Source organism: Budorcas taxicolor, chromosome 13, assembly GCF_023091745.1.
Source record: "Budorcas taxicolor isolate Tak-1 chromosome 13, Takin1.1, whole genome shotgun sequence".
Taxonomy (NCBI): domain Eukaryota; kingdom Metazoa; phylum Chordata; class Mammalia; order Artiodactyla; family Bovidae; genus Budorcas; species Budorcas taxicolor.
The window spans coordinates 53,023,816-53,048,065 of record NC_068922.1 but is presented as its reverse complement, the minus strand read 5'-3'; positions in this window follow the sequence as shown (position 1 = coordinate 53,048,065).

Genomic DNA, 24,250 nt, shown 5'->3' with positions numbered 1-24,250 from the left:
GGACTGTATAGTCCATGGGGTCGCAAAGAGTCTGACATGACTGAGCGACTTTCACTTCACTCTCAAGATTCTGATGCTCAACAGTAAAAAACCCTGCATCTTCCAGCATGTTCCCACCAGCCAAGATTCGATCCAGATTTCTTTATTTAGTTTTAACATAAGCCCTTACTGCATATTAGAAAGTCTCCTAAACTCTGTCCAAATATTAACTTATTTAATATCAGTTCATCTGTCCTCTTAACAAAGCTTTAAGGTAGGTCCTATGATTTATCCCCCATTTAGCAGAGAGATTAGGAGTCTTGTTCAAGGGCAAACATCTGTCCGGGCAGTGGTGCTGCTGTGGGTATGGGTGGGCACCAGACAGGCATGTTGGGGGCTGGGGGGTGCTGGTGAGCCAGTGGGGGCCACAGACAATGATGGGGTGCACTGGGCTCTACTGGGAGCCAGGAAACACCATGTGGTCTCACCCCCAAAGTACCAGGGTGGTCTCGCTCTCCTGCCTGGTCAACAGCCAGCCCAGGCAACTTTGGGCTTCCCCAGGGTTCAGCCTGTCACCACTGGGGTCCCTGCTGTGGCCCCCTTAACCATTACACTGTGTTTGATTAGGGGCTGGATTTGTTTTCTGAATACAGGATTATGAAATTTAAAGTGTTTTCCAAAAAAGATATGGGCCCCAGATGTTCAGAAACAGGCAAAAGCTTGGTAACAGAGGTCAGTGGCGGTGGGGGGGGGGGGGGGGGGGCGGGGGCAGGGAGGCGCCACCCTTGGAGGAAGCAGTGGAGGGGAGGAGGCTGAAGGCCCTCTGGGGTGACAGGAAGCTGTTTCCCACCCAAATGGTGGTTACATGGGGGCTTGCAAATGTGAAAATCCATCAAGTACACACTCAAGGTCTGCATTTCTCTACAGACAAGTCACACTTCGGAGTCTGCAAGAGACTAGTGCCCTGGGGATTCAACCCCACCCCGAAGTTGATGCCTGCCCCAACCTGACACTTTCTTAAAATGGTATCAGTTCTTTATCCTTGGTCCAGGAGCCCAGCCCTGGGCCTTGCCCAGGTGAGAGCTTAGAGAGCCTTGCTGGATTTCTTTGAAAAATAACATCCAGGAGACCAAAAGAGCAGGGCTTCCCAGGTGGCTCAGTGGTGAAGAATCCGCCTACCAATGCAGGAGACACAGGAAACGCAGGTTCGATCCCTGGGTCAGAAGATCCTCTGGAGAAGGAAATAGTAACCCACTCCAGTATTCTTGGCTGGGAAATCTCTTGATGAGAGGAGCCTGGCAGGCTCCAGGCCGTGGAGTCACAGAGTCGGACACCACTGATCATCTGAGCAGACACAACCAAAATAGCACATGAAACAGTGATAAACCATTTATCATCCCTTGGTCTAGTGAGACTCCCTTAATTACCCCCCTATCACCCTGTGCCCACACCCCTCCTCTCTCCACCCAGGGGTGTCAAGACAGTTGCTCAGAGCCCTCACCCTGACCCTAGACAAAGGGCTTCACTTCTGAGCCTCCATTTGGTCACCTGTGAAATGGGGCGGGGGTGGTAGTCTTCACTTCAGGGGGTTCTGTGATGTGCTCTGCTCAGTCGCTTCAGTCATGTCTGACTCTTTGCAACCTATGGATTGTAGCCCTCCAGACTCCTCTGTCCATGGGATTCTCCAGGCAAGAAGACTGGAGTGGGTTGCCATGCCCTCTTCCAGGGGATCTTCCTGACCCAGGAATTGAACCCATATCTCTGATGTCTCCTGCATTGCAGGCAGGTTCTTTACCCACTGAGCCACCTGGAAAGCCCAGGGGGCTCTTGTGAAGGTTAAATAGAGAATAGATCAGCCCTTTGCAACCCTGTGGCACAGACAGCAGTCCGTACACACACACACACACACAGATTCACACTCTCTCACAGCAAGGTATTTACACATTCACACTCTTTCACACCCACACTCACGTATTTACATATACCTTCACACAGATTCATACCCACACACACATTCACACCTCTACTCTCACACACCACATATACAGATTCATACACACAATCTCACACACACTAACACACACACACATGCACACACCAAAGTCAGATTCTCAGAGGAACTCAATGATGGTGGCTCTCCTCTCCTGGCTGAAATGATTTTATCAAGTCCCTCCCTCCCTCAGCCTAGGATGTCCCCCTCTTACCAACTTTGGGGAATCCAACATGCCAGCCTGGTTTCCAGCATCTCTTCCTTATACCCCACCTGGTCTATCTAAGAACACTTTCTGCTCTTCCCCAGCCCAGACTTGACTCTCCAGCCAAGCTGGTGTCCCTGTCCCACCAAATACCAGGTGAAGCTGCCTTTGGCTGCCCTGGCCCCACAGAGAGTCACTCTTCCTTCCTCCGGTGACGAAGTGTCCCCCCAGCCATGAGCTCCCCACACCAGATCTTCATTCCCTATCTCTGGAATCTAGCCTTGGGGCAAGGGGCACTGAAGCCCACAGGATCACAGGGAACTGAAGTCTGTATTTCACTGAACTTTTACTTCTTCTGAAGATGGATGCTATGGTGTCCATTTAACAGATAAGAAAATTGAGGCTCAGAGACATGAAGAGATAAGGTCAAGATCGCTCATTCAGCCAGTAATTATTTCTCAGGCTCCTGCTGTGAAGCTGGCCCTGTGCAAAATTCTGAGGATAAAATGTTGACAGAAGATAGCCACACCCTTATGAGCTCCTGAGGGGGCCAGAGCACGGGCAGCAATCCCTACACTGCTAGAGAACCACTAGAACAAGAGGTGTCAACTTACAACTTCAGGAAATGATAAAACATGAGGCAAATACAGAATGACAAAGTTAAACTCGGGGGTATCCCCACAGAATTAACTAATCCTTCAGCGGGCCTTTTAAACAACGGCAATGAAAGGAAACGCCACCTTCTTCGCCGTTTTTCTAAGTTTTGGACACTTTTTCCTATAGCAGAAAGTCATAGGCCTCTCACAGGGCTGAGGGGCTTCCTGGAGGGGAAATTCCTGAGCTGAGCCCTCAAGGATGAGTAAGAACGAGCCAGAGGAAGAGGGTGCGGAGGCGCTGGGTAAGGCTCTGCCTTCCCTGTGTGGGCTGGCCCAGTGTTACTCTCCCCATCTCGCCCTGCTCTGGCAACACCAGTCACCTGACGGTTCCTGGCAGGAACCATGGGGCCTTTGCACATGCTGTTCCCCTGCCAGGAACACTTGCGGGATCTTTCCTGCTAGTGCTCTAAATCAAAGATGGCTTGGGTTCCTTTGTTGACACCACAGTAACAGTCCTGTCCACAGCTTCTCCTTTGCAGCCCTGGTCACAGTTTGTAGTATACACTGACCTCGTGATGGCTTAACACCCTTCTCCTCCACTGCCCTGGGGGCCTCCTCAGGGCAAGGCGCTGTCGCCTTTGCTTACTAATATAACTCCTGCACTCAGTCCACAGGGTGCATCCAAGACATATTTATTAGATGAGTGAGTAGAAGGATGGGGGGATGGAGGCCTGGACAGGAAGGAAAGGAGGAAGGAAGGAAGAGACAGAGTGGGGAAGAAGGTTAGGGAAGGAAGAGAGTACACAAAGACCCAGAAGCTGAAGACATCACAGCATCATAAAAGAAATGAAGCCTGCACCAGCTGGTAAGTTTGGAACTAGGACTCAAACCCCAGTCCGTTTGACTTTCCCTACTAAGTCTCTCTGCCTTTCATCGTGATCCTGGGTTCAAAGTAATCACTTTTTAAAAAATTGATGCACGCTTCCCAACAGACAAGGAGCCAGTGACCCTTCTCTGAGCCTTTGATGCCTCATCTGGGGAAACTGGGACCACACTTAGAAAACAGAATGAGAGATTGCAGATATTTCTCTCCCCCAAAATCGCACGACCCAGGCACAGCTGGCAAATGGCCCGGCTTGGAGAGCTGGCAGGGCTCAGCCACTCAGCAGACGTGTCCTCCTGGCCGCACTTCAAGGACAACAGGGCAAACCCTCATGGTGGAAGGGGCCGTTCCCAGGCGCCCGGGCCCCCTGCCCCCGCAGGCCCGCTCGGGGCAGGGTCAGCTGGTGCGCCAGCCGGCTGCGTGGATCTGGGACACAGACCTGTCTCCGGAGTGAGGCCGGGTGAGAGTTTAATGGTGAGAAGGCGGTGGCCTGACTGAGGCCGGCGGCTCCGTTCTGCCCCAGCTCTTCGGTGCCAGTAAATGGACCCTGTGCACATGCAGATGAAGGCATTACCGCTAACATTATGTGCGCAATGCGAAAGCGCTCAGGCGGCCAGGCCGGGAGCTGCCATTACCGCAAGACCTTTTCACTGGAAAATTTTTCTTGGGGCAATTAAATCTTCAGCTGTCTCCTCGCAGGGAGTGCCAGCTTGCATTTTAATTATCCTTAGAAAAGAGAAGTAGGGGAAAGGACACAAGGCAAAGAATTAAAAAATAACAATCTGCTTTATAAACATGGCCATCATCCCGCAGCTGTGCATCTATTCAGAAGGGCCTCACCCGTCAACCCTTCGGGCTCCAGGCTTCCTGTGACGTGGGAAGGGCCCCTTTCTGGGGACCAGGGGGTGGCGATGGGAGAGCTTGGTTGGGCCCAGGATGCAGGGTCCTCCGTTTGGGGATCGGCGATGTGGCTGCACCACTCAGGGTCTCGTTTCTCCTTCACCACATTCTATGAGGTGGAAATTATTAACCTCATTTCCCAGAAGAGGAAGCCGAGACTGAGGAAATCACTGGCAATAGCATGAGTTACAACAGTAAGAGGAACAAACTACCGATACACACAACAACAGGGACAAAAATACATTGAGAAAAAGGAACCCGGGGCTACCGCATGTGGTATAAGGTTCCATTTACATAAAGTTCCAGAACCATCAAACTGAGCTATGGAGACAGAGAGCAGACCAGTGGGCCGGGGGAGAGGAGGGGCTTGACAGCAGGGCAGAGAGAACATCTGTGGAGGTGGGACTGTCCTTTGATTTAGGTGGTGCTTCCATGGGTGTATATATCTATCAATCAGAACTCATCTCACCATATTCTTAAGATGAGTGCATTTTATTGTTTGTAAGTTACCCCTTAATAAAGTTGATTTAATAATAATAATAAAAGAATACGAGTTAATATTTATCTAGACCTTACTCTGTGCCTGGCCACCTTGTAAGCACTTGCCATGTGCTGAGCCATTTATCCTTCATGCCAATCTGTGACGAAGGCACTGCAAGGGCCCTATTTTCCAGAGGAGGAAACTGAGGCATGGAGTAGTTCAGAAACTTTGCTAAGTTGACATGGCTAGTAAGAAGCAGAGCCTGGGTTCAAACCCAGGCAGACGGACTCCAGAGACTTTCAGCCTTGAAAGCAACGTTCAAAGTTACCCAACTAGTCCCAGAAGCAGGATTAAATTCCAAGGCCTTCTAACATGATGAAACTGGCAGAAGGGGCAATCCATTCATTTGAGGAGTATTTACTCAGCATTTACTGTGGACACACAGAGAGCAACCGACAAGATCCCAGACCTTTGGGGGAAGGGGAGGAGACAATGGGGTATCAGCAAATATCCCCAAAATAGATGTGAATTTGAGGCTTTAGGGGGGAGGTGCAGGAACCCAAATGCGCAATCCACACTGGGAGCCGCCCAGAACACTCCCTCACCCACTTGTGCGGAGGCCGTGCTGCCCGACAGGCACCAAAGGCCTGGGCTGCCTGCTCCTGATCTGACTTCCTTTCCAAGCTGTGTGTTCTGCTGAAGCAGGACAAGTTTTAGAGTCTCATCTTTCAAGAAGGATGCAGCAAAGGCCCTTTGAAATCGCCTGCCCTGCCCTTAGCACCTTGTGCCCAGAGCTCAGCTATGTCAAGAATGATCGCTGTGCGTGGTCCCCCGGCTGGGCCGCCCAGGGAGTCGCATTCCAGCACAGCGGCAACAGATGGAAGCCCTGGGACCCCACAGGACAATGACCTTGAACCAAACACCCAAGCCCTGGGGAGACCCCGTGTGGCACCGGCTCCAAAAAATGGAACAAGCCTTCCAGGCTGCCAAGGTCCAGCCTGCTTCCCCAAACATTCAGTCTTTGCGGGTGGCCACCACGCGTCGAGGGCCTGTGCTGTGCACTCTGCCTACGTTGTCCAACTCATTATTCTCAGTGGCTCTGGACTGCCAGCCTGGGTTCCCCGGCAAGCACAGAGAAGGGAGCCGACTTGCCTGAGATCACACAGTGATCACTCTACACGCATTTAGTGAATATATTTTTGGAAGTCAGACTCTGGATCCAGTCTGTGGCTCTCAACTTTCCAGCTGTGTGACTTTGGGCAGGTTTCTTAACCTCTCTGTGCCAGTTTCCCCCTCTTTTAGAAAGGTGCCTAAAACTGTTACTACCCCAAGGTTTCTATGAAGATCAAGTGAGATAAGACAATCAATATAAAACTGGTTACAACTGGGCCTGAATGATCATTAAGCCTTCAAAACCTGGGAGCTACTCTTACTGTATAAAATATGTTTAAAAAAAAAAAAAGTCTGTGCAACAGACTTGCCGACCCAGGGGCTGAACCCACATCTCCTGCATTGCAAGCAGATTCTTTACTGTCTGAACCACCAGGATGCCCTTCTCTATTTATACATTTGTTCATTTATTCACCCACTTGCCAAACATGCATATAGTGGCAGTTTCTAGGCACCAGGTGAGAGCACACAACACATTAAGCCCTTGCTCTCAGTTCTGGTGGAAGAGACAGTTAACAAGCATACAAATAACAGATTATTCCATCTTATGCTGAGTGCTATGAAGAAAGCAAGATGGGACAAAGTGATGGAGAGACCCTGGACTGCGGGGGGCGGGGTGGGGGGGGGGCGGTGGTGTGGACTACTGGTGCTCTAACTCCCTAAAGGATATGGCATTTATAATGCCACCAGCAGCAGAAGAAAGAGAAAGGTAAGATAAGAACCTAGGCTCAAATATTCCAGGCAGAGGAACAGCAAGAGCCAAGACATTGAGACTGCACTGAACTCAGTGTGGTTTGGCTGGAGAAAGTGAGCATTTTGAAATGATGGTGGAAAGGGAGGCTGGGCCCCAGGACGTGGGCCCTGTAGGCCTGGTGGGGAGCCAGGATTTTATCCTGAGGGAAATAGGAAGCCAGTGGAGCAGAGGAGCAGCCTGCTGTAATATGCATCTATACAAACCACTGGCTGCTGGAAAGGAATGAGTCGGAGAGGCACTAATAAAGGAAGAAGGAAGGTCACAGATTTCCTGATGATGGAGACTCGGGTAGTTTCTTTTCTTTCCCTACTTCCAAACAATTTTGCACAGAACATCATTGTACAGAAACTCCTAGAAGCGGGATGGCTGGATTTAACACATGGACTTGTTATCATATCCAGATGGCCACGTCGCCCTCCATTTCACTCCTTTCGGACACAGGAGCCCCAGGTTCCAATGGAGCTAACTTTCTCTACCTGCTTTGCTTCTGGAAACACGTCCCCCAACCTCTCCAGCCCTGGCACAAACCCACCAGTCTCAGGCGCAGTTATATTTCTTGTTGCGATCTGGAATTACAAGTTGCTAAGAAGAAAACCTCAGAATCAGGCTAAGTGGCTAAAAAGACTGCCCAGGGGGCAGAGAGAGGTCTTTACACCCCAAAGAGGACCAATTTACCTCTATTTTTTCAACCACAGAGAATTTCCCAGCTTTTTTTTTTTCTGCTCAGGTGTGAAAATGAGGCACCGCACCAAGATGGCTGTGGAAGCAGGCCCTGAGTTACAAATGATGAAGGGCCAGTTGGAAAACCATTCTCCCCACCACTCTCTGGGCACCGAGAATGGTAACAGCTGCTATTCTCAGAGCCCTCTGCCCCTCACCCTCCCCGGCCCCACCCTGCTTCCCTGGCTTACACCTCATTGCGTCCCCTGGACACACCACCTGCCGGCTGGACTCCTGATTTCTGTTCCATGCCGGCTCTGCTGCCAAACTTCTCCTTCTCATAAGCGGCCTTTATAAAGAAAGTGCCTTCTTCTTACAAGCAGTCACAGCATCTTCAGCAGTGTTGAAGCGTAATTTTACTCTCTTCTCATCACTTAGGGCTTATCTGCGTGGTTTATTTGGGGGACGGGGAAGGGCTGCTAGGATCTCAAAGATTCATAACTAGTACGCATGCAGTGTCTGATTTTACCCTTGACATTTGGAGATGCTTTTGAAGGTGGTTTATGTTATCTTTCCAAGGCTGATCTAGTGAGTTAATTAAGAGAGGATTTTGGCAGCAGAATGTTTCTTAATATTTTAAGACACGTGATTGCTTTTTTCCATAGTGAAATAGATGGATAGCAAACTCTTTGACACAAAAGGTCATTATTATTCACTAACTAATTAGAAGGAAAGTTATGACCAACCTAGATAGCATATTCAAAAGCAGAGACACTATTTTGCCAACAAAGGTCCGTCTAATCAAGGCTATGGTTTTTCCTGTGGTCATGTATGGATGTGAGAGTTGGACTGTGAAGAAGGCTGAGCACCGAAGAATTGATGCTTTTGAGCTGTGGTGTTGGAGAAAATTCTTGAGAGTCCCTTGGACTGCAAGGAGATCCAACCAGTCCATTCTAAAGGAGATCAGTCCTGGGTATTCTTTGGAAGGAATGATGATAAAGCTGAAACTCCAGTACTTTGGCCACCTCATGCGAAGGGTTGACTCATTGGAAAAGACTCTGATGCTGGGAGGGATTGGGGTCAGAAGATCAGGGGACGACAGAGGATGAGATGGGTGTATGGCATCACGGACCCAATGGACTTGAGTTTGAGTGAACTCCAGGAGTTGGTGATGGACAGGGAGGCCTGGCGTGCTGCGATTCATGGGGTCGCAAAGAGTCGGACACTACTGAGCAACTGAACTGAACTGAACTAATTAGAAGGTGTCCGCTGTGAGACTGGTCCCCTTGTCTCACTTTATCTTTTCAGGAGCTCTATAAGGGATGTAAGAGTTTTGTATACATTTTACAGGTGAGGAAACTGAGTCATCAAGAAGTTAACTTACCCAAGATTACAGAGCTAGTCAAGGGCAGGACTGGATGCAAATCCAGGACTCCCTTCCTTTGTAATCTTGATTTCCGCTGGCCCTGGGGCCTTGAACTGTGGAATGCTAGCAAAGCTGAACCTTTGTGTCCCAGAGTTCACCTCCTGTGTGGTTCTGGTTTGACACTGGCCGCATTCCTCATTCTGTTCAAGGTTTCTAAGGTACAGGTAAGGAGGCCACCGTCATATGATGCTCTGCAGTGGGTGCACAGCGCCGTGCAGAGTGGCCGCCCCGCATGTTGTTGCTGACCTGCTGCTCATCTTTAGGTGTAGGGGGGTCGGGGGCAGACCCTGCAGCTCCCACCAGACCTCCCTGAGTAGCTGGAGGCCAGGCATGGTGCTTGGGTAGCCCTGAGGGCAAGAGCACTGGGTTCCCCTACAGATCACTGCGGCATCAAGGTTGGGGATGGGGGCAAACAGGCTCCTGTCTGTCCTTGCTCTCTTCTCCACTGCGCTCCTTTCTGACTGCTGGTCCGTACAAACCTCAGTTCACGCTAGATGCAGAGGTGGCAGCCTGCAGAGATGCCATGCCATCTCCCTTCCTATATGAGGGCACAGTCCTATGATGGCTTGCTCCCCTGATACTTGTAAAGGCTCTTCTTCTCTGATGAGATCCTGACTGAGGCACAGGGGGCTGAATTTTATTTGGAAAGTGGCTTGCTCCCCCTCCCCCTTTAATTTGACAAATTTAGCAAATAAAAATATAGGATGCCCAATTAAATTTGAATACCTTTTTTAGTGTCTAAGTATTTATAGCTCTTGCAATCCTGGGAGTATGTTTTTATGAAACTCATATTTGTTGTTTATCTGAAATTTGAATTTAACTGGGCATGGGCATCCTGTATCTTCATTCAATAATAGATGCCCCTCCAGGGAGACCCACATAACTGAGCCTCTTTCACTTGCCAGACACGACAAGAAGAACATGCAGCATACGCTTCATCTGTGAAGAAATCCGTCAGCACTCAATCAGCATGCGAGAGCCCTGGAGGATGGAGTAGGTCGAGCGCAGGCTGAGGTTGGTCCTGGCAGGGCTCAGGTTCCCCCTCTTAGGCTACAGTGTGAAGCTGGGAAGACCCCATGGAACCTCAAGTGTACGCATTGATAATCACCACCTGCAGAATAAAGTCCTGGCTCCTTAACGGTACATCCAAGGGCCTGGCCTGTCCCCCCACCTCACTCCTGTCCAATTCATGCAACCACCTAGGACCTGGTATTCGCCAAAGATGATCTCGGCTCACCTGGTTTTACCTCTGCTCTCCTTGCCTGAAACGCCTCTCCCTCCCTCGAATGCCATTTAAACTCCTCTTGGCCTCTGCCGTCTCCTCCCGGAAGCTCTCCTGACTGCAGGCAGAGGTGCTGGCCTTCACTTCTCTGTTCCTTCCAGCTTCTTTCATACCTTGATTACACTGCGGCCGCCACGTGTGCGTGATATATTTAATAAGTTCATAAGACAAAAGCAGAGAGAAAGACTAATCATTAAATAAGGCACCGGTGGCCCAGTGGACATGCATATGTCCTGCGTGGATGGGAGAGGCAGGTGGGTAGCTGCTCTCTGGGGTTCAGTGCCCCAGGCCTCTCATCCTACCACCATCTGAGGATTGGCTTAGACTTTAAAGATAAGTGTGTTCTGTGCAGTGTATAATGAGAAACAGGCAGACCAGACTTGCCTAAATGTAGACTCCAACTCCACCATTTACTAACCTTGAGCAAGTTGCTGACCCCTCTGAGCCTCAGGCTCCTCATTTATAATAGGGTGTAAGAAGAGCACCAACTTCATAACGTTGTTGAGAGAATGAAATGAGCTTACAATATGTGACATGCTCACAGCATTACCACTTCATCTTACACCTGGCCCGTGAGCTCTGGGGAAGGAAAAGCAACTTCTCTGGGGCTGTGGGGAAACCTGACTGCACTGGGACCCATTGGAAGATGATGGACCCACAGGGGGATGACGTGTCGGCTCCAAGCTGGTGTCTCCTAAGGACGTGTCAAGTGTCATGCTGATGATGCTTGATCTTACTTTCCAAACTGACTCCACTTTCTAGCACCCTCAAGAGGAGTATGACCAGCAGATAGTCCTGGGCTAGAATCCCCATTCTGCCGTTTCTAAGTGTGTGACCTTGAGCAAGCCATGTCAGCCTTGCTCATTTCACCTGTCCATAAATGCTGATGACCTGTAGACAAAGAAAACAGACTTGCAGACACAGGGATGGGAAGCAGAGGGTGGGATGAACTGAGGGGAAAGCATGGAAACATATACATTACCATCTGTAAAATAGATAGCCAGTGGGAATTTTCTCTGTGACCCAGTGGGAATTTTCTCTGTGACCCAGGGAGCTCAATCCAGTGCTCTTTGACAGCCTAGACGGGGGAGATAGGGTGGGAGATAGGAGGGGGATTCGGAGAGGAGGGGACATATGTATGCCTGTGGCTGATTCGTGTTGATGGATGGCAGAGGCCAAAGCAATACTGTACAGCAATTATCCTCCAATTAAAAAAAAGAAAGAAAGAAAAATAAATAAATGCTGACGCCCACTTTGCAGAGCTATGAGGAGTCAACACACCTGGGCTAATGAATTAAGTGCTTGGCTGCTTTGCTATTTTACTATGAGCAGTAAACGGCTGTTGCCACCCAGGGCTGCATTATCAGGTTACATATGGTTTCTTACCTTTCCCCCACCACCCTTCCTGACCAACTGGGAAGCCTTAGGGACAAGCTTTAGCTCCAGTCAGCCCAGCTTTCCAAGGTCAAGTCTGCACTCAGAATCAAGGAAGCATCTACATACATGGAAGGAAAGAGGGAAGGAAGGAAGAAGGATCGACTCCTTTCTCCTTCAGCCCCAGGCTTGTCTGACAAGGCTCTGATCAGACGAATGGATCCACAGCCCTTGTTCATTCTCATATCACTTTCTGGAATCACAACTTAGGTTCGTAGCTGTCTAATTTATTATTATATGGTGCAGTGCAGGGTAATTATACGCTATGGCATAATTTGTTATAACTTGGGCTGAGGCCTATAACTGTATAATTTATTATTATACAGTACAGTGCTGAATAATACGGAGAGTATATAATTTATTTCAGGCTTACGAGCCTAACCTGTAATCCAAATGCAGCACGCAGCCTCTGTGGATGAGTTAATGTTTCTACGGAAACCTCAACTTGGAGATTTCTTCATTTCTCACTGCTTTCCTTGGCTTCTTAGAACTACTCCTGGCCATGAGTTGCCAAGTTCCTGGAACTCTCTGTCTTGAGTCAGGATGAAATCTCACTGGGCCAGCCTGAGTGGAACTAACACATCAGGTCTAGAGAAGGAGGCCCAGGGCTGTCTCTCTGCCCAGTGAACATGGGGAGGCCACAGCTTGCCCAGGAGGGTGCCAGCAGCAGGCACAGCTGCTGCTGCTGCTGCTAAGTCACTTCAGTTGTGTCCGACTCTGTGAGACCCCATAGATGGCAGCCCACCAGGCTCCTCTGTCCACAGGATTCTCCGGGCAAGAATACTGGAGTGGGTTGCCATTTCCTTCTCCAAGAAGGCACAGAACCATGGTCAAAACCCAGTTTACTGGATCCCCAGTAGGACCCTTGGTCTTGCGATTCCTCCATATATTTATTCTTTGTCTGTTCTCAGCAGTGGGAATACATCATTGACCCAGAAAAGGCTTCCCCTCATAGAGCTTGCATTCTGGGAGTTGAAGGCTTACATTTCAAAGTTTCTCAAAGTGTGGTTGGCTGGACCTGCATCATCTGGGAGCTGAATGGAAATCCAGAACCTCAGCCACCTAGACCTGCTGAATCAGATTCTGTGTTTTAACAAGAAGCCTTGCTGATTCATACATGATGAAAAAGCACTGCTTAAGTTTCTACATGATTTAGGAAAACCATTTCCTTCTGTACATCCCCTACCCTGCAAATATGTACCCACTCGCTGAGCTTTAAAGGAGGGTTCCTTCTCCCTGGGGACATTTCTTCTTTTTTTTAAGAACGCTTTTTTCCCCCTGTTCATAAATGTTCATTGTGAAACTTCTGAAAGTAACAAACTAACAACATTAAAAAACTCCAAAAAAATAAAAATCACCCAGAATGCCATCACCCAGAGATGATGTTGTTGATACTTTAGTGACTAATTCACTGAACACTTTTTATCCACCCACATACATTTTTTAAATCCAAACTGCAAGAAAAAGTGGAATAAAGTAGATCCTGGTAGGCTTGTTCAAACATACATCACTGGGCCTCACCCCTAGAACTTCTGATCGGATGGCCTGGGAATTAGCATTTCTAACAAGTTCCAAGTGATACTGAGCTCCTGGCCCAAGGACCACATTTTGAGAATTGACTGTGGGATCTGGTGTCAGGGGTTGAATTCCTTCACCAGCCTCCTGCCTGCAGGGAAGTCAATCGGTCTCCCCATGCTTCAGCTTCTACAAGCCACAAGGACAGCACCTGCCTCAGAAGATTATTGTAAGAATCCAAATGGGTTAATTAATTAAGTGAAGCATGTGGGAAGAATTAATTATGATGGATATGCATATACTTTCATAATTGAGTTTTCTTAACTCGGGAATTGTTCGTAAACATTTTTCAAGTCATTCTTCTTCTGCATATTTGTGTTTAAAGGCTGTGGCGCTGTCTTTTGAATGGATGCATTTATCAAGTCCCCAGTTTTCAACTAATATAAACAGAGCTGCAATGAGCATTCTCCTGGATAAATCATGGTGCACCTGTCCGATTATCACCTTAGGATAGAATGTTCTAGTTGTGAAATTGCTGAGTCAATGGGATGAACATATTTAAGGCTTTTGATAAGCTTTGCTAAATGGCTTTTCAGAATAATAGTACTGATTTATAATGTCATCAGCAGCATATGAGAGCACCTTCTTCTTGTACTTTCATCAATGCCTGTGTTGTTTTCTTAATTATGCTAATACTTTGTTTGTTAATTTGAATTTTTTGATGACTACTGAAGTTGAATAGCCCCTTTCAATATCCTAGGACTTAAAAAATTTTTTTAATCCCTCAAACATCTTGTTTACATGACGTCAACCACATCTTTTCCTCTCTAATGAACCGACTCCATCCTGGTATGACTCCATGCTCCTCACCCCTCTGGTAGCAGAGACCTCATCTCACTGTTAACAGCTGCCTGATTTAAATCCCACCTGAGCTGCTGGTAACACACCTCCCACTTAATAGACAGGTGAGGACTAGAGAAGGCATGAAACATGAAAAATGCAAATAGAAGGAGAAAAGTCATTCGCTCCACAAAAATTTTCTCCTCTTTGACCATAGGTCAGGTTCTCTGCTACATATGAAGAGATGTGGATGAAAAGACAGGCGTTTCGAAGACAGAGGGGGAAGGGAAGAAGCACGCAGGAAAGACGCAGAAAACGCCCCAAAACACAACAGTGCAAATAGGGACAAAATGGCAAGAAACAGCACTGGCTTTGAAGTCAGAGAGGAACTGGGTTCAAATGCTGTTTTGTCCAACTCCTCACTTTGGGTAGGTTGTCTAACCTCTCTGAGTCTCAATTTCTGCACCTGTAAAATGTGAAGACTATTTTGAGGCTTAAACTAGTTAGAATAACAAGTAAAAAAAAACAAAACCTAGAAATATGTAGGTTATGAGTCTCAAAATGGCTACCCAAGGGCAAAATATAGCCTGTGAAATGTCCTGTTTCATTCATCCAGTGTTTAAAAAAAAAAAAAAATTACAGAGGTTCTCCATCCTAGTTGCCCAGTAGAAACATCTGGATCTATATTGATTCCTTGAGAAGAGATCTGAGCTCATTCATTGACTTTCTTTCTGGCTAAGAAGGAGTTATAAGTGGAGTTTGTCCTCTCATTTGAAACCAAAAACTGGGCAAAATATATGAAACAACAGTTTTCGACACCTCAGACATCAGACAAAGAAGGCAGTGATCCTAGAGAAAGAGAAAACAAAAGAGAGGAGCCCCCAGCCTCATATCTGGAGGGGGCTTTCAGACCACCATGCAGGAGTGGGAATCTAGGTGGAACCCCGTGGTCTCCTTGAGGATGCAGCTGGGAGGCCAAGGTGGCTGCAGCTCACAGGGCAGAGTGTCACTGAGGAGAGAGCAGTACAGAAAGGGAGACGGACTGAGAAGAAAGAAAGAAAGAGCAAGAGCCAGCCTTGGATATCTACAGATGAGCCCTCAAGCCTTCTGAGTACCAAGGAACACATCTGCATTAGCCAGGGTTTTCCAGAGAATCAGAAACAATAGGATACATATAGAGAGAGATATACAATTGACCCTTGAACAACGCAGGTTTGAACTGCCTGCATGCCAAGTTGTTTCAATCATGTTTGACTCTTTATGACCATATGGACCATAGCCTGCTGGGCTCCTCTGTCCATGGGATTCTCTAGGCAAGAATGCTGCCATGGGTTGCCGTGCCTTCCACCAGGGGTTGAACTTCCTGGGTCTACTTACACACAGATTTTTGACTGTGCAGGGAGTTTGCACCAAAGGTCAACCATACACAAAGATGTGCATGTAAGATTTAACTTCTATGCTGAGTACATCATGCGAAATGCAGGGCTGGATGAAGCACACGCCAAAATCAAGATTGCCTGGAAAAATATTAAAAACCACAGATATGCAAGTGACACCATCCTTATGGCAGAAAGCAAAGAGGAACTATAAAGCCTCTTGATGAAGGTGAAAGAGGAGAGTGAAAAAGCTGGCTTAAAACTCAACATTCAAAAAATAAAGATTATGGCATCCGGTCCCATCACTTCATGGCAACTACATGGGGAAACAATGGAAAGAGTGTCAGACTTTATTTTCTTGGGCTCCAAAATCACTACGGACAGTGACTGCAGCCATGAAATTAAAAGACATTTGTTCCTTGGAAGAAACGTTATGACCAACCTAGACAGCATATTAAAAAGCAGAGACATTATTCTGCCAGCATCTAGTCAAAGCTATGGTTTTTCCAGTAGTCACGTATGGATGTGAGAGTTGGACAATAAAGAGGGCTGAGCACTGAAGAATTGATGCTTTTGAACTGTGGTGTTGGAGAAGACTTTTCAGAGTCCCTTGGACTGCAAGGAGATCAAACCAGTCAATCCTAAAGGAAATCAATCCTGAATATTCATTGGAAGGACTGATGCTGAAGCTGAAGCTCCAATACTTTGGCCACCTGATGCAAAGAGCCGACTCATTGGAAAAGACCCTAATGCTGGAAAAGATTGAAGGCAGGAGGAGAAGGGGACAACAGAGGATGAGTTGGTTGGATGGCATCACTGGCTTGACGGACATGCGTTTGAGCAAGCTCTGGGAGATGGTGAAGGACAGAGAAGCCTGGCGTCCTGCAGTCCATGGGGTCACAAAGAGTTGGACATGACTGAGCAACTGAACAACAACAACAACAAGAGCAACAACACGTAAAGATGAAAGGAGATTTGTATAGTAATTGATTCACATGGTTATGGAGGCCAAGAAGTCTCACAGTCTGCCACGTGTGAGCTGTGGAACCAGGACAGCCAAGGAGCAATTCAGTCAGAGTCTGAAGCCCTGAGAAGCTGGGGAGCCAACTGTGCAAAACATAACCCAAGTCCAAAAGCTTGGGGAAAAAAACGCCAAGAAGAAAACCAGGAGCACTGAAGCCTAATGTACCAGGGTAGAAGAAGATGGAAGTCTCAGCTCAAGCAAAGAGCAATTCACCCTTCTGTCCTGGTCAAGTCCTCAGTGGATTGAATAAGGCACACCTGCATTGTGAGGCCATCTTCTTCACTTAGTTCAACAATTCAAATGCTAACCTCTTCCAGAAACAGCCTCACAGACACACCAAGGAATGTTTTAGCAGCTCTCTGGACATCTCTCAGCAAGTCAGGTTGACTAAAAACTAACCATCACAACATGCATGTGTGGAAATTATCTGAGGTTGTAAGTCTACCCCTTGTTAATTTGGCACACATACAGTTAATCCTCAGGTAAACACAATAAAAGATCAAAATTCTCTGTAACATAAAATTACCCTGTATAGAACCAAAAATGCATTCATCTCTTCTCCAGAAGAGGAAATAATGTTCTTGAATGAGTTTTACTCTTCTCCTGGTATCCCATAACTTAAATACTTTGATACAAAATAGCAATATTTAAATACAATATAAAGTCAATACATCTTATGTTACATGATAAGGTAATATGAAAAGAAAAAAACAAAAGTATTTACTTAACACATGTGCATGTACTTACAAACACATTTATAATAAAAGAAGGAGGAAATACAACAATTGAAGTCCTCATTTCTGTAACTGGATCTGCTGGACCACATGGCCTGAGTATCCCAGCAGCTTGCACAGCAACCTGGACCCACAGCAGAGTGTTCTGTTCAGGGCCTCACTCAAAACTAATAGCCTTTCAGGTCACCTAGTAAATGAGCTGGAGCAACAGCCCCCAAAGAGAAATACGTTTCCTCCAAAATTTAAAGAGATGAGGTAGGCATGTGCCCCTTTCTTGGCTGTAGGAGGGGCAAAATGCAACAACTTAATCCTTTTCCTTAGAAAGGATATCCTGACATACTACTGCTGCTGCTGCTAAGTTGCTTCGGTCGTGTCCGACTCTGTGCGACCCCAGAGATGGCAGCCCACCAGGCTCCCCCGTCCCTGGGATTCTCCAGGCAAGAACACTGGAGTGGGTTGCCATTTCCTTCTCCAATGCATGAAAGTAAAAAGTGAAAGTGAAGTCGCTCAGTGTCCGACTCTTAGCAACCCCATAAACTGCAGCCTACCAGGCTCCTCCATCCATGGGATTTTCCAGGCAAGAGTACTGGAGTGGGGTGCCATTGCCTTCTCCATGACATACTACTAGACCCCTAGAAATTTCACTGAGGTCAAAGACCCTAAATTTTTGTCAGAGTGACTTCCCACCCTCCGATACACAAATGCCTTACCAGTAAATCTAGAGTAGCTGCTACTTCCTACTCACTAGGTCCTGTTAGTATCATGTGATCAATGTAATGGACCAATGTGATATCTTGTGGAGGAGAAGGGCAATCAAGATCCCTGCAGGCTAAACTATGACACAGGGCTGGAGAGGTAATATACCCCTGAGTTAGGACAGGAAAGGTGTATTGCTAGCCTTGCCAGCTGAAAGCAAACTCTTCTGGGAACACTTGTACTTTTTGTACAAACAAAAAGGCCTTTGTCAAACCAATAGCTGCATGCCAGGTACCAGGGGATGTGTTAATTTGCTCAAGGAATGAAACCACATCTGGTACAGCAGCTGCAACCGGAGTCACCCCTTGGTTAAACTGATGATAATCCACTGTCACTCTCCAAGAACCATCTGTCTTCTGCACAAGCCAAACAGGAGAGGTGAAGGAAGACACGGTGGGAATCGCCACCCCTGCATCTTTCAGTTCTGTGATGGTGGCACTAATCTCTGCAATCCCTCCAGGAATGTGGTACGGCTTTTGATTGACTGTTTTCCTAAGTAGAGGCAGTTCTAATGGCTTCCACTTGGCCTTTTCCACCATAATAGCCCTCACTTCACAGGCCAGGGAACCAATGTGGGGATTCTACAAGCTGCTAAGTATCTCTACCCCAGTATGGAGATAACCACAGGATGGCTTTGAGGACCCAATGAGAGATGGATCTAATCTAAACTCCATTGATCGCCTGACCTCCGTAAATCCCTACCCTGACTGGTGAACCACCATGATATTTTGGATCTCTTGGAATTACTGTTTAGAACTGGTGTCCAGTTGTCCCCAAAAGGTCTGATTATTTCCTTTTCCCTAATGAACAGTTAGCCTGGTAAAAGGCTGTAGGTCTCTTTGGAGAAGGCAGGGAGAAAGATTAACAGTATAAAATTTCAGTAGTGTACTGGGATCCTTCCTCAAGGGGACCTGGCCTTCCTTTCATTCAAGGAGTTCTGAGTCTGTTCATTGACTCATCTGGAGATTAACTGAGAGGTCATGACCCCATTTCTTTGATTCAAGTTTGAATTTGGTTCACTTGACTTAGAACTCTTTTGCTTATATGGATATACCAAGAATTTAGTAGGTTCCCTATCTATTTCACTTCTAGGAACACCATTATCAACTAGCCTGGTATTGGCTAGGTGTACTTGAGTCACTGGGCTTCTGGGGTGGCTCAGCAGTAAAGAATCTGCCTGCAATGCAAAAGACATGGATTCAATCTCTGGGTCAGGAAGACCCCCTGGAGAAGGAAATGGCAACCCACTCCAGTATTCTTGCCTGGGAAATCCCATGAACAGGGGAGCCTGGCAGGTTACAGTCCATGGGATCACAAAGGAGTTGGACACAATTTAGAGACTAATAACAACAAAAGTCACCCTATTTTGATTGCTTTGATTCTGCTCAGGGTAAGGTGGGTAACCACGCCCACCTTGACTTTGGTGCTTGAATGTCACCATTTGGCTCTAGCCACTCCAGGATTCAGTTGTTCTTATTATATCCAGGTTTTCCAATTGGTTGGCTTCAGTTCCTGCCATAAGGTCCAGCCTACAGAGAAGAGTGATCATGGAGCTCTTCAAGGATGCTGGGACTCCTCTTACAAATTTCTTTCTCAAAGTATTGATGAAAGATATGTCTTCTGGACCCTCCCAGTGTGAGTGAGTGGCTATTAACTGACAAATCCACTCTAACATTCCAATATCCCTAGGCCTCTGAACCCCTTCCTCTGTGCTGTGCTGTGCTATAGTTGGTCAGTCGTGTCAACTCTTTGGAACCCCATAGACTGCAGCCCACAGGCTCCTCTGTCCATGGGGATTCTCCAGGCAAGAATACTGGAGTAGGTTGCCATGCTCTACTCTAGAGGATCTTCCCAGTCCAGGAATCAAACTCAGGTCTCCCACATTGCGGGAGGATCCTTTACCATCTCAGCCACCAGGGAAGCCCATGCCTCTGAACCCCTTCCTCTACATTAAGTCAATTCACCCACCACTTTTTGGTCCATGGTTCAGCTGATCAACCAAACCAATTGTTTGAGGTCTTTCTGCCTCCCCAGACTACAACATTAAATGCAGAATCTCCGCTTGTTGTTTTTCAGTTGCTCAGTCATGTCTGACTCTTTGCAACACCATGGACTACAGCACACCAGGTTTTCCTGTCCTTCACCATTTCCTGCAGCTTACTCAAACTCATGTCTATTGAGTCAGTGATGCCTTTCAACCATCTCATTCTGTCGTTCCCTTCTCCTCCTGCCTTCAGCATCAGGGTCTTTTCTAATGAGTTGGTTCTTCACATTAAGTGCCCAAAGTATTAGAGCTTCAGCTTCAGCATCCGTCCTTCCAGTGAATATTCAAGGTTGATTTCCTTTAGGATTGACTGATCTCCTTATCATCCCAGGAACTCTCAAGAGTCTTCTCCAGCACTTTGGAGAAACTGCAACATTAAATGCAGAATCTCCACTTCGTGAGCCCATGTCAGTAAATTCCACCTGGCCCAGCTTTACATTCCTTCCACCATTATCCCACTCGTTAAGCAACCATTTCTATACATATTCCCAGGATTTTTGTCTGTATAAATCAGATAATTCAGCTAGTTCTTTTGAAGTCTGACTCACCTCCTCAGTGGATCCACACTTCATACCTCACTTTTTGAGGCCTGGTGGAACTTTAGTCTGGTTACAGGTCTAGAAGCAAAGAGGGGTCATGGGGGTGGGTCCTGAGGAGAATCAGCATCGATGGACATGAAGACTGCCTCCAGGAAGGCCATTATAGTTTTCTCAGACAATGGAGTTATCCCCTCAGCTGGTGGCTCAAACGGTAAAGAATCTGCCTGCAATGTGGGAGACCTGGGTTGGATCCCTTGATTGAGATCCCCTGGAGAAAGAAATGGCAACCCGCTCCATTATTCTTGCCTGGAGAATCCCGTGGACAGAGGAGGCTGGCTGGCTACAGTCCATGGGGTTGCAAAGAGTTGGACATGACTGAGCGACTAACACTTTCACTTTCACAGGGTTAATCCCCTCAGTTGGAGGTGAAAAAGCCTATACCAAGGGGGTGAAGAGGCCTTCCTCCACCAGGAGTGGGGAGATCTCATCCACTGGCAAAGAAGACTCATTAAAATGTAGGGGTTTAATGTTCCCCCTCCCTTTATCAGGGTCTTTCCACACATCCCCAAACCAATTTACAGGATCCTGTTCTTTCCCAATCAATGCCCTCACATTAATAGCACTTACTGGGTGAGGCTGAGTTCAACTTGCGTTGCAATTCATCCGACCATAGGATGATGTTCTGCATTTGATTTTCAGCAATTTCAGACCACTGGCTACAAGAGATAAGGCTCTCCTTCAAGTCACACATAGATGCTCTTAGGCCATTTATGCAATGCTTGAGCTGGGAATTTGAATCCCTGAGCTCACCCTTTTCCTTCACCACCCTGACCAACAGCATTAGAAGCAACCAACCAGCATTATTATATTCTTAGTTTTACAAAAATGTTTGAAAATATCATAATCAGAGTCACCTAGCTTTTTGATCCTTAGAAATGGTTGCTTAGAAGTATCCAATACAGATATTTTGTATATCTCTATAAGCTATTCACATCAACACTACTACTGCTATAAGGAGAGCAGTACATGAGCAATACATGTGTACTGCCATACTCATGTAATCACTCCAGTTGTGTCTGACTCTTTGAACCCCATGGACTATAGCCCACCAGGCTCCTATGTCCCTGAGATTTTTCAGGCAAGAATACTGGAGTGAGTTGCCATTTACTATGAGATACAGTCATTAGTAAATATAAATCTAATCATATTAGAGAATAAATTCCAGAAACCTCAGAACCAATTCACAAAACCTAAAACTCTGTTCCTATAGACCCACTCTTGGTATCAAAATCTGTATTAGGGTTCTCCAGAGAAATAGAATCAATAGAATCAAATAAATCAATATACATATGATTTATTGGGTTGGACAAAAAGTTTGAATTTTCCCAAACAAACTTTTTGGGCCAACTCAGCAGTGTAAGAATTGGCTCATGCAATTATGGAGGCCAAGAAGTTCCATTCCTGTTGTCAAGCCAGAGAACTAGGAAAGCTGGTGATCTAATTCAGTCTGAGTTCAAAGGTCGGAGAACCAGGAGCACCGATTTCTGAGAGCCAGAGAAGATGCTCTCAGCTCAAGCAAAGAGCAAATTCGCCCTTCTCTGCTTTTTGTTCTATTCTGCCCCTTGAGGAGTTGGGTGATGTCCACCCACCTTGGAGAGAGTGTTCTTCTTTACTCAATCTACCTACTGATCAAATGTTAATTTCTTCCAAAACCACCCTCACAGGCACACGCATAAATAATGCTTTACCAGTTTTCCGGGCATCCCTTAGCCAGTCAAGTTGACCCATAAGATTAACCAGCGCAACACACATGTATGGAGACTACCTGAAGCCACAGAAAATCTGCTTTAAAATGTTAGAGACAGTGATCTCAGGGGCCCACACGGGACTGGGACTGATTTCTGTTCCCAGGAGGCTGGGTGAAAAATCTCATAATTCACAGGGCAATAAGCAGAGTGCTTACAAGGCTTATGTCCAGTGAAAGAAAGTGTTTGCCACTCAGTTGTGTCCAACTCTTTGTGACCCCATGGACTGCAGCCTGCCAGGCTCCTCTGTCCATGGAATTCTCCAGGGAAGAATACTGGAGTGTGTTGCCATTTCCTTCTCCAGGGGATCTTCCCCACCCAGGGACTGAACCCGAGTCTCCTGCATTGCAGGCTGACTCTACCAACTGAGCCAGCAGGGAAGACCTATGTCTCAGTAGTGGGATAAAATTAGCTCTAAACTAAACATCGCTCTGGTCCTATTTTCCAAAGCTTGAAAACAAAGATTAAACAGACTCCAGGTTACTACATGCTATGGATTGGGGGCGATAATAATATGTCAGTGTAGGTTCATCAGTTGAAACAGATGCATCGCTCTAGTGGGACACGTTAGTAACGGGGGAGGCTATGTATGTGTGAGAGCAGAGGTCTGTGGGAAATCTCTGTACTTTCCTCTCAATTTTGTTGTCAATCTAAAACGGCTCTAAAAAATTAAGATTTTAAATATGAAAAAATAAAGTTATAGCTAAAAAGACAACAAAATAGACAAAAATGGAATAATAAGAAACATCCCATCCAAAAGAAAACAGAGGGAAAAAAGGAGAAAGGAAACAAACAACAAATGTGGCAAGTAGAAAACAAATAGCAAGATGGTGTATTTAAATCCAATCATATTACTCATCACATTCAATGTAAATGGTCTAAATGCCCCAAATAAGGAAAGAAATTGTTAGATTAAAAATCAAGACCCCATAATATGCTTGGCCCCTTAGGGCACTGAGTTTTTCTCTCCTTGTAGCGTAGACTCAGGAAATGATAAAAGCTAACCCTTCCTGAACATCTCTAGTGTGTGCCTTGTAGCTTTTAAGGACTTGAGATGTATTATCTCATCTAATCCTCACAAGAGCCCCACGAGGCAGGTACTAATATCATCCCTGCATTATGGCTGAGGTTATAAACTGAGGCTTAAAGAAGTGAAGGAATGTGTCAAGGTCACCTCCTAATCCGAGGTGGACCCAGGCAGCCCCATCAGCTGTTCTAACACCACACTGTGCCACCTGTTGGATGTATGGGCCCTTCCCTGTGGGGCCAAAGCAGAAGGCAGGACCATCTGTGCAAGGCTGGGAAGGGAGAAGACTTCCCAGCATGTGCTACAGGAATGTCAGTATAGAACAGCAATGAGTTAGCCTTGAGAAGCAGCTGCGGCACACCCAAATGAATCTTCATTGCCTCCATCTTCTTCCCGCAAGGCCTTGGTTCTGATTCCAGAGTTCAGCTGACTGACCACCCAATACTTGGGTAATCTCTCGGTGGCCTGTCCCACCCTCAGGTGGTTATTCTGCCAGTCAGTACTAGAGATAAGATCTCTCTGGGAAGACAAGTCCTTGGAAACCATTTCCAAATGCCACAAGCAACCAGATTATCCTAGCAACCCTAGGGTATTCAGAGTGGGTCTTTATCAAAGGTCTGCAGAACTGCTCCAGTGGCAGAAGAGACGGTCCTCAGAGGACCCAGGAATAATATAAGGTTATTTTGCTCATTCTTTGTTTGGTGAAAAATTTATTGAGGACCTTCTATGTTCCAGGCACTGTTCTTGGCTCAAGAACACAGTGAGAACTGTGAAAAGGCCTTGCCTGCCAGGGCCTCACAGTCTAGTGGAGGGAGAAAGACAGATGGAAA